At 40.7% G+C, this 14358-nt stretch overlaps 1 pseudogene across 1 annotated transcript; it reads right to left on the bottom strand.

Moving 5' to 3' along the window:
* Window positions 1-756: 756 nt before the first annotated feature.
* LOC106579694 (tubulin beta-4B chain-like) lies at window positions 757-9624 on the bottom strand (annotated as a pseudogene). Its single transcript, XR_014380628.1, has 5 exons — window positions 9496-9624; window positions 2799-2907; window positions 2520-2630; window positions 2054-2298; window positions 757-1767 (listed from the first exon to the last, which is right to left on the bottom strand). The product of XR_014380628.1 is annotated as a tubulin beta-4B chain-like (transcript).
* Window positions 9625-14358: the final 4734 nt, after the last annotated feature.

Raw genomic sequence — 14358 nt, 5'->3', positions numbered from 1 at the left:
TTTACCGGGCTGGATAGACAGAGGGGCGTGTATCTGCACTGAAGCGCCTTTTCCCCTTTCGCAGCGATCCAATGAGATTTTACTTTTATTATAGGAATAGGAGTGAATCTTTCCATTATTATTCGGATAGTTTGGGATCCGGTATCATTTGCATCAGTGTTTACACAGCCATTTCCCCTCTCTAATGTCTGTTCTCTGTTTCTTTTATGAACGTGTATTATTTGAATGCATTACTCTGGGTACACATTTTCCAACTCATTAATGTTCCCTTATGGTGTTTCCTTTCATATTATAACAAGAGTAAGAGCAAACCATTCTTAAATATAATTATCTGGCTATTGCACCAATACTAATATAGGCCTATTCTATTGTGTTCATGAATATTCATAGTTTTTTCCATTTTGAGGCAGTTCAAGCCTTATTGCTGCACTTATCTCATCCAGATGCATCTTATCCAGATGCTACTCTGTTGTCATAGTGGGGAATAGCGCTGCTTTGAGCCTGTAATATGCTGTGAGTTTAATGTTATTCCAATGATATAACTAACTTTCCTCCTCTCTGGCCCATGATGATGGTATGCATCAACAGCCTCCCTAGTGTATCAAACTTTGTGACTCAAAGCACTCACAGTACTCAACAAAAAACACATATCTTTCTATCTCAGATTTCACAATGTGGATGGAATGATAACTTGTAACATCTGTCAGTCAAACAGTATGCCTATTGGTACAGGACAAATGAGGACAAGACAACAGATGAACATTAGTTCATTTATTCGCAGTCACAAGGGGTGTGTCTAATTTTCTCTAATACTTTCCATTAGATAAAAAAAATGCTCCAAATTGGTTTTGGGACCCCTTTAACTTTTTCTTGCTTCTAAGTTACTTTGAGGTTTTTTCCCATATGGTTTCACAGCTTCATTTGGCCCTTCGAATACAATCTTCATCTTGAAAGCTCTGTCTTTAAGCGTCATCGTCTTCAGCCTCCTCCTCGAACTCTCCCTCTTCCTCAGCGGTGGCGTCCTGGTACTGCTGGTACTCAGACACCAGGTCGTTCATGTTGCTCTCTGCCTCAGTGAACTCCATCTCGTCCATACCCTCTCCAGTATACCAGTGCAAGAAGGCCTTGCGGCAGAACATGGCAGTGAACTGCTCAGAGATACGCTTGAACAGCTCCTGGATGGCTGTGCTGTTGCCGATGAAGGTGACAGACATTTTTAGACCACGGGGTGGGATATCGCAGACAGCGGTCTTCACGTTGTTGGGGATCCATTCCACGAAGTAGCTGCTGTTCTTGTTCTGGATATTAAGCATCTGCTCGTCCACCTCCTTCATGGACATTTGGCCCTGGAACACTGCGGCCACAGTAAGGTAGCGGTCGTGACGAGGGTCGCAGGCGGCCTTCATGTTTTTTGCGTCAAACACCTGCTGGGTAAGCTCGGGCACGGTACTGCTGGCTGCCCCTGCTGGTGAGGGGGGCGAAGCCGGGCATGAAGAAGTGCAGACGGGGGAAGGGCACCATGTTGACGGCCAGTTTGCGGAGGTCAGCGGTGAGCTGGCCAGGGAAGCGCAGGCAGGTGGTGACGCCGCTCATGGTGGCTGACACCAGGTGGTTGAGGTCACCGTAGGTGGGCGTGGTCAGTTTGAGTGTGCGGAAGCAGATGTCATAGAGGGCCTCGTTATCGATGCAGAACGTCTCAACTGTGTTCTCCACTAGCTGGTGAACAGAGAGGGTGGCGTTGTAGGGCTCCACCACTGTGTCTGATACCTGGAAAGAAACAGAGAGAGAGAGAGAGAGAGAGAGAGAGAGAGAGAGAGAGAGAGAGAGAGAGAGAGAGAGAGATTCAAGTAATTTATATTATCTGCCTCATTAAGTACATTTGCATTGAAGCACTAGAAAAATTATGTACAAAGAAGAAACACTCAATATACACACTATATATTTTTTTACTGTAAGATATTAAACGCATTTGAACAATACACGTTTATCTGATAAATCAGTGCACAATTGGCCGCAGAGATCTGAACTGCAAGTACGGCTGACATGACAGTACCTTGGGTGAGGGCACCACGCTGAAGGTGGTCATGATGCGGTCAGGGTACTCCTCTCTGATCTTGCTGATGAGCAGGGTGCCCATGCCCGACCCCGTGCCTCCGCCCAGAGAATGAGTGAGCTGGAAGCCCTGCAGGCAGTCACAGTTTTCTGACTCCTTCCTCACTACGTCCAGGACAGAGTCCACCAGCTCTGCTCCCTCTGTGTAGTGGCCCTTTGCCCAGTTGTTACCAGCACCGCTCTGGCCTGAAGGAAGGGGAGAAGGGAGTAATAGGAAGGAGAATACATTTAACTTGTATTGTATATGAAACAAATCTAGTTATGATAATCAATAGCCCCCCCCCCATTCTACTGGGTTCTCTTGGGTGCCCAATTCTAACATATCTTTTTAACACTCACTAGCTGAAACATTTTCTGTTATATCCATCCCCAACCATTACCTACAAACAGGTTGTATGTCCACCTACCAAACACAAAGTTGTATGGCCTGAAGATCTGTCCAAAGGGTCCGGACCTCACAGAGTCCATGGTGCCAGGCTCAAGGTCCACGAGGACAGCCCTAGGCACATATTTACCACCTCCATGAGAGACAGAGACAGAGGGGAGGAGGGAAAAGACATCAGGTGAATACTGTAGGAAACCATTACCAAAACAACTCTCCACCAGCATTGCCATATAGACTGGGTTAAATATGCTACATATTAAAATGTGTCAGGATCATGGCAATAGATTTTGGGGTGTGGTACCTGTTGCCTCGTTGTAGTAGACACTGATTCTGTCCAACTGCAGCTCACCGTCTCCATGGTAGGTGCCTGTGGGGTCGATCCCGTGCTCATCGCTGATCACCTCCCAGAACTACAGACACTAAATTGATGACAGCACATCAGTTTCCTAGGGTCATATGCCACACGTTTTATATAGAGAGGAATGCAACGTTTTATAGAGAGAGGAATGCATAGCAAACAAAGACTGAAGCATGAGCCGATATGTCTGAAATCAGTCTCTCTTGTTGTGGAGTATGATGAAAACAACAGGAAATTCTTGGCTCACTAAACCAAATGTAACCAGTGCTTTACTTGGGATAAAAGAAGTGCAGGAGCTGTCTTTATCCAAGACGGTCCATTAGATTATGTTCACCTAAATTCACAAATTACATAATGCTATAGAGACCTCTGATTATTCACTGTTATTCATACTTATTTTTGATGACTTCTCCATGACTTTTAACCAAATGATCATGACTATTATTATAGCCTACATGAAAAAGTATGCATTATTGACACTGGAAAGCTGCTGTGTCTGATCCCATGTAGGCCTACCATCTCCTGCTGTTGTGTCCTTGATCAAGGCTCTTAACCCCCACAAAGTAGGACTGCACTGTTAGTTACATGTCCACATGTGGTCAACCCTCCATCTGGAGAGCTCCTGGGTATGAAGGCTTGGCTTTTGATCCAGCCCTGAAACACCCAAATCTGCCTATCAAGGTCCTGTTGAACAGCTGATGTTTAGGCTACAAGATGGTTAGACCAGGGCTTGAACAAAAGCCTGCAGTAGCTATCCTGGAGGATGGTTGCCAGCCTTGATATAAAATATTTCAACATTACAACCACATACTTTTGTCTTTATTACATTATTCCCCCATTCAATGAATCAGGGATCAAATGGATAAGGTAGGCTACTTGAAAGCAAGGTATCTAACTAGACATGTTAATATATAATGCTCAAATATTCATGTTTCAGGGGAGATCGATGTACAAATCAAATCAAATCAAATGTATTTATATAGCCCTTCGTACATCAGCTGATATCTCAAAGTGCTGTACAGAAACCCAGCCTAAAACCCCAAACAGCAAGCAATGCATGTGAAAGAAGCACGGTGTACAGCAAGTTATTTTTCAATCAGGCCATTCTTAGAATATATTTAAACGTTGCAATGACATGGCTGCTGTTTAATAGAGGGATACCCAGCTTTTGACGGTTCACATTTATTTATTGCCGGTGGAAAGTTGACAACGACATGAATGCTTAGTTAGCTATAGTTAACTAGCAAGATAACTGCTACAAGTGATGCTTTGAATTGGCCATTTAGTTCATCTGTTGTCTGTCATTTTTTTTAATACCTGCTGCTGAAATGTCGCGCTCTCTCTCCTCAAGCAACGGCCCACTCGCACTGGCACACACATACACGCACAGAAGAGTCATTCTGATAATGGCTGATATGTTGATTTTTAAGTGACTGATCATATTTAAAAGTGTGCCTTCATGAATTACATTAACAAAAATGATTAAACTAATTTCCATGACCTTACAAACCCTCATTTAACAACTTGGAACAGCGCATCATGTGCATTCAGGTTGGCGCATTTTCAATCTGCACAGTCTCAAACAGCCTACTGTCACGCACAGACTGGCGGCAAATGAACTTCAACAAACTGGACAAATCCGGCCCAAATCAAGCACGGAATGTAACACCATAGAGTGGTCAATACACTGGCTGACAGAAGATGAAATTGACTCAGGCCTCACACCAGCAAGGACCCTCATGTGCTGGGCATGAAAAAAACATTTAATGATTAAAAAAAACCCTGAGCTTTCTTATATCGCTCAGATATAGAACAGACACTTCAAAACAGACCTCCCTTTTATTAAATGTTTGACTGTCTTTATACATGTTTGAATATCTGTTTTTACATGTATAGATCTGTTATTCAATGCATGTCTATGGGCTAATAGCAGTAAGGCCAAATTCAATGTTTCATGTACTGAACAAAAATATAAACTCAACGTGCAACAATTGAATAGATTTTACTGAGTTACAGTTCATAGGAGTAAATTAGTCAATTGAAATGAATTCATTAGGCCCTAATCTATGGATTTCACATGACTGGGAATACAGATATGCATTTGTTGGTCACAGATACCTTTAAAAAAAAAATGGGTCTTGCAATGGGCTTCAGGATCTCGTGACACGATTTTTGTGCATTCAAATTGCCATCGATAAAATACAATTGTGTTCGTTGTCCGTAGTTTATGCCTGCACATACCATAACCCCACTGCCATCATTGACACTTGCAAACCACTCACCCACACGACGCCATACACATGGTCTGCGGTTGTGAGGCCCATTGGATGTACTGCCAAATGATCTAAAATGACGTTGGAGGCGGCTTATGGTAGAGAAATTAAAATGATCTGGCAACAGCTCTGGTGGACATTTCTGCAGTCAGCATGCCAATAGCATGCTCCCTCAAAACTTGAGACATCCATGGCATTGTGTAACAAAACTACACATTTTAAAGTGGCCTTTTATTGTCCCCAGCACAAGTTGCACCTGTGTAATGATCAATGCTGTTTAGTCAGCTTCTTGATATGCCACACCTGTCAGGTGGATGGATTATCTTGGCAAAGGAGAAATCCTCATGAAGAGGGATGTAAATAAATCTGTGTACAAAATTTGAGATAAATCTATTTAAATATTCATAGACTGAGATAGATGGCTATAATAGTGTTATTGGAACAGAGGAGGCGTTTAAAAGGCCATGTGAGGAGAGGGAGAGAACACAAAGGACACGCAGATCTTTTCATAGACAAATATGAAAATTAAATCCATTTGCAGGCAGTCAGAGTTAATTGAGAAAGCTGATCATCTCTAGATCTGTAATCGTGTCTAGTTCACCCCTTGAGGAGCATGCTTGCGTGTGTGTGTGTGTGTGTGTGTGTGTGTGTGTGTGTGTGTGTGTGTGTGTGTGTGTGTGTGTGTGTGTGTGTGTGTGTGGGTGTGTGTGTGTGTGTGTGTGTGTGTGTGAGAGAGTGTGACCTTTTGTTTCAGACATTTGTTTATGTTGGTGCCTCTGCTAATTTTCTGTAAAGAGCAGCATTAAGGGATGATTTGGGATAATCTGGATAAACAGTCTGTATATCAGATCAGTAGTTAAGAGAGATTTGAGGGTACTCAACTGTATGGACTCAATATACAGTAGCAATCAGTGTTTTGATAAACCATGTATGCACAGGCAATATGACCAAGTGACCTTAATCTGAGAGAGAGAGAGAGAGAGAGAGAGAGGGAGTCAAAGAAAGAGGATGAGTGAGGGACAGCCAAAGATAGGACAGATGCCTTCAACTGGGCTGTCAATCAGATCCGGCCGGTGGCCATCCAACCCATGACACCCTAGAGGGGGTAGCGTCCTCTCTTTCAGGCCACCAGTAATGTTATTCTAACTAACGCTTTACTAAACTAACAGTTACATAGACACCAGCGAGGTTCACTGTCCATTGAAGTAGCTTATACTACCGTTCAAAAGTGTGGGGTCACTTAGAAACGTCCTTGTTTTTAAAAGAAAAGCACATTTTTTGCCCATTTAAATAACATCAAATTGATCAGAAATACAGTGTAAACATTGTTAATGTTGTAAATGACTACTGATTTTTAATGGAATATCTACATAGGCGTACAGAAGCCTATTATCAGAAACCATCACTCCTGTGTTCCAATGGCACATTGTGTTAGCTAATCCAAGTTTATCATTTTAAAAGGCTAATTGATCATTAGAAAACCCTTTTTCAATTATGTTAGCACAGCTGAAAACTGTTGTTCTGATTAAAGAAGCAATGTTTTGCTTAATGAAGCTGCCAGTTGAGGACTTGTGAGGCGTCTGTTTCTCAAACTAGACACTCTAATGTACTTGTCCTCTTGCTCAGTTGTGCACCGGGGCCTCCCACTCCTCTTTCTATTCTGGTTAGAGCCAGTTTGCGATGTTCTGTGAAGGGAGTAGTACACAGCGCTGAACGAGATCTTCAGTTTCTTGGCAATTTCTCACATGGAATAGCCTTCATTTCTCAGAACAAGAATAGACTGATGAGTTTCAGAAGAAAGTCCTTTGTTTCTGGCCATTTTGAGCCTGCAATCGAACCCACAAATGCTGATGCTCCAGATACTAGTCTAAAGAAGGCCAGTCTTTCAAAAACAAGGACATTTCTAAGTGACCCCAAACTTTTGAACGGTAATGTACATTCAATGTGGATTTCAATTGAATGTGAAATTGTATTGATCTCAGAGACATATGATGTATATGTATGACCTGATAGTATCATCAATCTGTACATTGGAACTGCCTTCTTGACCAAGTCTCCCGACAAAAAGAGATTCCTTGTCTCAGTCTAAAGAAAAGTTGAATGAAAAGAATAGACCGTGCCATGACATAATCCAAAGGAAAATGTTTTATTCATAGGGCACCTCTCTCTTTCTTACACACTCCCCTTCTTGTCCCTCGCTCTCTCTCGCTCTTTCTTCTCATCTCTGTCGGTCTCTCTTCCTCCAGTAGTGTCAGATTAAATCGCTGTTGAACCCAGTGACTTCACCGTCTGTTACGTCAGCTGTTTCCTCTGTCTGTATGTCCCTCCCACACCCCATCCGCCCCTAATTTGGTTAGGGGAAGACAAACATTGATTAGGATGAGGCGGGCAGTGCTACTGTACGGCCCTGCTTTTAAGTGGACATTATTAAAATGAACTCTAGCAGCCGGAAACGGCTCTGCCATCATGATAATGATGAGCTGTACTGTATGTCTGAGGAAGGAATGACCTTGGCATGGTTCTGTGGCTCTATAATGACCATGGACCTGGGGTAGTCATGACAACCTTAGGCACCCTGATACAGAGAATATGGATTTGATTGGTCTGACTGGACCATTATGTCCTCCATTGTAGGCCTATATGAGCTATCAACCAGAAAGACTGTCAAACAGTTTACCCCATAGGCCTATGAGAGACTGGGTGGGGTTGGGGTACTTCTATCTGATGATGTCAAGGCTTATTGTACATGGGAAATGGACCAGTAACACAAACCAGTCACACCCTACAAAACAAAAAGATGATCTCATCGAGAACAAAGCAATGTCAACATTTTGTCTCTCCAATTTGGAAAAGACCAAACAACTGACAGACCTCTCAAATTGTATTTTATTCTCTTCCCATCATTGTAAATTATGCACCCCCACTCTTCTCAATGCTCTCCTGCACCACCTCTCACACACCAGTGGAAAGCTCTGTCAGCGTCTACACAGCCCGCTGGAATAAATCGAATCGATATATCGACCCAGTATCTGAAGGAAAACATGTAACTTGTCTCTTGCGCATAGCAGGCTACATGAATAGATGTAAATGTCTTGAACGCAAGTTTCTCACATATGCGAGGCAAAAGGGCAAGTCACCATTTCACAGTTTGACAGACCTTGACAAGTGAAGAATAGGTTGATTTAAGACAATAATGCGAGAGCAGCTTTAACGCGATCTGGAGACGTAGACACGCCAGAGAACCCGGTTAAACCGTGATAATAAGGGATTTATATGTTTGAATGTAATGATTAAATAATTCTACCCTGAGACTTAACTATTAGGGATATGGTCTATATAGCATGTAGAATGAGTAACTAAAGGGTTAAACATAAGTATAACGAGGTTGGACTAGGATAAGAGAAGAATTTGTTTCTGTGTGTTTAAGTAAACACCAAGAACTGTTAAACTGTGGTTGACCTGCCCTAGCTTGAACTCTGAGGGTTTAAGATATGAGAGGGAGTCCCCCTCGAGGTTTCCCTAATCTCAGAGGAATGAAAATGTCGGCTGGGTAATGATCTACAGTGTTAAGAGATCTGGGCCTTAATGTTAGTGTGTATGTGTGTGCGTAAGTGCGGAGCCTGGTATATAATGATGTCTCTGTACAATGGACTTCAGAGCGCGCCCTCCTGAATAAACACGTCTGATTCTTGTAAGCTGGGCCTCCGTCTGTGTTATTCAACCAGAATCTTACACATTCTGGGTGGCAGACAGAGTATTTTCATTGAAGTTAACATTGAGAACATAATTCTCATGACAACCGATAATCCTCGACAATTGCACACAGCAATTCCACACACTGGCTCACACAGACGTACAAACGCATACATTTATCACAGAGTTCTTAATTGTGGAGTTACAATACTTTAACAAATGGTAGCTATCACACACCCAATTCACTCTGCGTATTGTATGAAATAATATTGCAATAGGCCTAAATAGTCTCCAAATAAAAAGGTAGCTTAATAGGGTGAATGTGACTGGATGGTTATCCATTCTTTGTAGTAGTTTTCAGTTGTGCTGATTCATTTGAAACAAGCCTTTACTATATTATAGACAGTCATTCAATAAACTGCTTTGATCATTTATCCAAACCATTGTAGTTGTAATACTGAGGATGTAAAGTTTTATTATTAGGTTTAAAAAGGAAGCCACTACCACTTTCTGTGATAAAACAAAAGCTCAAAGCATAGTGGTCTCATCTCGCGCTATATCCTAATCTAATGTATCAAATCCAACCTGACAATTTAAAAAAAATTCTATGAAACTGCAACAGTTAGACTACAACAGCAGTTCATAATTAGGATGATGAATGTTTAGGTTCTTACTTTGGCACCAATCTGGTTACCGCACTGGCCGGCTTGGATATGCACGATTTCCCTCATGTTGACAGGTAAAAATGTCGAGACACAAAGAGACAGCGAACCATGAAGACCCAACCGAACTAGTGTGGTCAATGGTTTTGATAATCTGGACACGAGAAAGCTGCCAGCAGCACAAACAATGATGTCACTTTCATATGGTAATGAGGAAACTTCAAACTAAAAGGCCGCATTTCAAAATATTGTTATGTGGATAACTCATTCAAAAGATATTACATTTTAATCACTGGACACTTCTATTGTGACAACAAGAAAACGCAATGAGTAATTTGAGAAAAAAATATGAATAAAAACATATATATTCCAATAATGAAAAAATACAATGTTGACATTGGTATGTTGAGAATATTGGGCTGTAGAGAGAGAACTTTTCTACCTGTCTCAGCTAAAGTGGAGTGGAAAAGACTCAGTAGGGTCTCTACTAACCAAATGCGTAGTTTTGAAGGGGATTGTGTCATATGTACATACCCAGCAACACAGCTTTAACTAGTCTGGTACTGTCCATGGTTCTGAAATCAATTCACACAAAAAATGAACAAAAAAAGAAACACAAAGGTCAACTTTTTTTTGATCAAAACAAAATCTAATTTATTTACAAGTTAAATGTAATGAATATTAACCAGGCTGTTAAGACAGTATAATCAATCACAATTCTGAACAGCAATGGAGAAATGTATTTACAAGTTGTAGGCCGATTTGTGATTCTTCAGGTTAGCAGATTCTTCAGGTTAGCAGTATACAGCAAAAGCATAGGACTATTACCTAGTTTAAAACAATTATAACAAAGGCAAGATTATTTACAAGCTATTTTGTCATGATTATGGATCAAGGTCAGCAAAGGGTCTTTTTGTAGAGTTTAAAATGTACTACAAGAGACAGCAAGGCTACATGGCTAACAGTACACAGTATGATCAAGCTTTCAGAACAACAATGGAGAACATTCTTTACAAGTTATAGGCCTCTATGTGTTGCTTTTTCAATTAAGGTCAGCAGTATACATTAAAGGTCCATTAACTAAGTTTTCTAAACCAATAACAGAGACACGATTGGAAGATAATACATAATACAGAGAGGTGTTTATTATCTATCAAGGTCAGTAGTCATTTTCTGTAGAGTTTAAAATGCATTACGTTGTAATTTTCTCTCTGATAACTCAATTAAAACATACCATCGCATTCCATTGTGACAAAGTGTAGCCACATTGCCCTCTAATAAGACTGCTTTAGAGAACAAGTACACATAAATACCACTACCGTCTGACTGTTTTCTAAAATAGGGACACCGATGAGGAAATTCATAGTTTAGTGTCACATCCACCACAAATCCATACATTGCCAGATACTGTAATGCCAGGTATTTCTGAAGTGGACGTAGTTTATCCTTTCATTCTCTTTCATATTGGCTTAAGGAATCCATCATTGTAATGGAATGGAATGCAATTACTGCTGCTAACTACAGTATATGTTGCATATCTATGGCTATAACTGTCCAATGTGACTTTAAGTTCACAGGCACTATCACATGCTCAAAAGCCACCAATTGTGCACCATTCCAGGCACATTTGGTGTAATCTCTTTGCTGTCACAAAACAGACTGTAATTCCTGACTTGCAAAAGATGCAAGGGACATTAGAACAAATTGTTCCTTCAGATGTGACTTCAAAAGATCATTGTACCTGTCAATTATTCTATCCTTGAACCACTTGTTGTCATGGCTTAATAATCCTCTTTAGTAAGTGGAGATGGAAGAGTTTTGGTTGCCTTTGTTTAGAACTCGATGAGTCATTCTTTGTGCATTTGTCAGAGCACAGATGACTTTTGTCTTTTTGAAGAAAATGTCATACTTTTCCACTGTGTTTCTTCTGTTATGATACCAGATAGAACACAGCTTGCTTCAGGAGTTCTTGGACCTTCTCTAAGGTAATACCATGTATTACGTTGAAGAGAAAGAAGTGGGTGGAGTAAGGAGTCACCAGTACTCTGTATTAAACCCGTTGCCCAGCACAAGAGACCCATTTAAGTTTTGCAGACTCTGTTGAGTCATTCCAATAACACATATTTTATTAGAAGTGTATTTCTTTAAATATAGTCTACACAATAGCTTTCGACATGACAGTATTTCTGTAAACTTTTAAAAGAAATGCTGGTATAAATAATAGAATATGTCAAATTATGCATGTATTTTTTCAGAGGTGGTTGTAATGCAGTGAAAAACAGTTGTACTGCACTAGAGTGCAAAAAAAGGATATTCCCAAGTTTAGCATGTCTTTGCAGGGGGCCTCTTGTTTTTATTTTTTTATAATCTATGATGGTGCTGCCAGTATAATATCCCACTGCTAGGAGAATGGTAATCCTCTGGACTGGGTCCAGAGAGAGACTGCGGGGGCTGGGCTGGACACTGGGAGTGACTTTCATATAATAGCGTGGAGATCGATTTCATTTCTATTCATACCCCATTCAGGAAGTGTATTGAAATTATATTTATGAACAAACAACTAAATTACTACTTATAAACATTACATTTAACCCCAACTCTGTATAATTTAAAAGTTTTGATGATATTTTCAGTCCTGAAGTTGAACCTTTAACTGACAGTTCAAAATTTACTGGGGGGGTTCAACTGAAGGTGTCATTTAAAAAAATGCACCCCCATCCCCAACATTAAAACATATTTTCACATGACCCTCCCCTTGTACTGTAAAAAAATGGCACACCCTTCCCCCTCATAGAATTAACTCACAATAATGTTTACGACCGCAAATAACAATAACTGTGGTGACCAGGTGTTTATAAGCGTGGATTTGGACTTTGTCACTTAAGCATGCTTTTGTGGCACAGTCACCTTGGTGATAAAAACGTCATGCCAGGGCAAGCCCTTATTTTTAGTGTTTCTTAAATCCCCTATGGGAAATATTAAGGGTGTTAAAATTATTGGAACCATTTCCTTGTTTGACAGCTAGATTTCTGGGTAGTGTGACATCTCCACTGTGGAGAGATTATTATGGACAAAAGTGCGAGATAATTTTTATTTGTCAAACAGCAGCCATGCATCGATCATCATGTCACCATAATAAGACCCTTGATACTTTACTCCATAAAAAGGTTGGATGGAAACCTTACATTTTCACTGCAGCCTAGAGTAGAATTTTGTACTCACTTGAAAACAATAACGCAATTATTCATTGTATTGTGGTGCTGTCGGTTAGTCTAGGTAGGATAACTGTATTGTCCCTAAACAAGATTAATAGGGGAGCTTTTTGAGCTGCATGTCTCATGTCTTCACTGTTCAAATCAAATTTAATTCTATTTGTCACATGCGCCGAATACAACAGGTGAAATGCTTACTTACTAGCCCTTAACCAACAATGCAGAGTAAAAAAAAAAGTTTGCTAAATAGACTAAAGGACAAATAGTAACACAATAAAATAACAATAACGAGGCTATATACAAGGGTACCAGTACCGAGTCAATGTGTAAGGGTACGGGTCAATTTAGGTAATTGAGGTAATATGTACAGTGGAAGTCGGAAGTTTACATACACTTAGGTTGGAGTCATTAAAACTCGTTTTTCAACCACTCCACAAATTTCTTGTTAACAAACTATAGTTTTGGCAAGTCGGTTAGGACATCTACTTTGTGCATGACACAAGTCATTTTTCCAACAACTGTTTACAGACAGATTATTTCACTTATAATTGTAACGATCGTCAAAAGGAGTAGACCAAGGTGCAGCGTGGTACGTGTTCATCTTGAATTTATTTTAACTCAGAACACTTCAACAAAAGCATAAACAATGACAAACGACCATCACGTCTTGCATGCTACAACGAGCAGTACAAAAATAAGATCCCACAACTACAGGTAGGGAAAGGCTGCCTAAGTATGATTCCTAATCAGAGACAACGATAGACAGCTGCCTCTGATTAGGAACCATACTCGGCTCAACACAAAGAAATATAAACCATAGAATGCCCACCCCACACCCTGACCTAACAACCTAGAGAAATAAACCGTCTCTCTCAGGTCAGGGTGTGACAATAATTCACTGTATCACAATTCCAGTGGGTCAGAAGTTTATATACACTAAGATGACTGTGCCTTAAAACAGCTGTGAAAATTCCAGAAAATGATGTCATGCCTTTAGAAGCTTCTGATAGGCTAATTGACATAATTTGAGTCAATTGGAGGTGTACCTGTGGATGTATTTCAAGGCCAACCTTCAAACTCAGTGCCTCTTTGCTTGACATCATGGGAAAATCAAAAGAAATCAGCCAAGACCTCAGAAAAAAAATTGTAGACTTCCACAAGTCTGTTTCATCCTTGGGAGCAATTTCCAAATGCCTGAAGGTACCACGTTCATCTGTACAAACAATAGTACGCAAGTATAAACACCATGGGACCACGCAGCCGTCATACCGCTCAGGAAGGAGACGCGTTCTGTCTCCTAGAGATGAACGTACTTTGGTGCGAAATGTGCAAATCAAGCCCAGAACAACAGCAAAGGACCTTGTGAAGATGCTGGAGGAAACAGGTACAAAAGCATCTATATCCACAGTAAAACGAGACCTATATCGACATAACCTGAAAGGCCGCTCAGCAAGGAAGAAGCCAATGCTCCAAATCCGCCATAAAAAAGCAAAACTATGGTTTGCAACTGCACATGGGGATAAAGATTGTACTTTCTGGAGAAATGTCCTCTGGTCTGATGAAACAAAAATAGAACTGTTAGGCCATAATGACCATCGTTATGTTTGGAGGAAAAAGGGGGAGGCTTGCAAGCTGAAGAACACCATCCCAACCGTGAAGCACA

The sequence above is a fragment of the Salmo salar genome, chromosome 02 (assembly GCF_965601325.2).
Source record: "Salmo salar chromosome 02, fSalSal1, whole genome shotgun sequence".
In the NCBI taxonomy this organism is placed as follows: domain Eukaryota; kingdom Metazoa; phylum Chordata; class Actinopteri; order Salmoniformes; family Salmonidae; genus Salmo; species Salmo salar.
This window is presented reverse-complemented; position numbering and strand designations above follow the sequence as displayed.